The sequence below is a fragment of the Notothenia coriiceps genome, unplaced genomic scaffold, assembly GCF_000735185.1.
Source record: "Notothenia coriiceps isolate Sejong01 unplaced genomic scaffold, NC01 NC01_scaffold00026424, whole genome shotgun sequence".
In the NCBI taxonomy this organism is placed as follows: Eukaryota; Metazoa; Chordata; class Actinopteri; order Perciformes; family Nototheniidae; genus Notothenia; species Notothenia coriiceps.
The window spans coordinates 1,704,057-1,704,490 of NW_011359125.1; positions in this window are offsets into that span (position 1 = coordinate 1,704,057).

The following is a 434-nucleotide window of genomic DNA, read 5'->3' on the forward strand; positions in this document are numbered from 1 at the left end:
TGTTTTTTTTTTCCAGAAAGTTTTGCCAGTGCCCTTAGAGCAGAGGTGCCCAGTACGTCGACCGCGGTCGACCGCAATGCTGGTAGATCGTGAGTCATTCATAAAAAAAAAAATCCAGCTCCGTTAAAATAAACATGATCCCTCCTCCCTTGGCCTCCCTGCCACTTAATTCAGGAGTTAATAACACGATAAACACGAAAAATCCAGAAGAGATCTCTCTCCCCCGTCTGTGTGCGAGGGGGCGGGGCAGTTTACACACAAGCAGCTGCTACATGTAGCAACACACAGCGGGGATAACGGAGAGAAGCGCTCCAAGGTCTGGTTAAATGTTACCCGTCTTGAGGTGGACAATGCTCTTTGCCAAGAGTGCAATAAGAGTTTAGCATGTAAGTGCGGTAACACAAGCAATTTGTCTAAACATTTAGCAAAAGTGC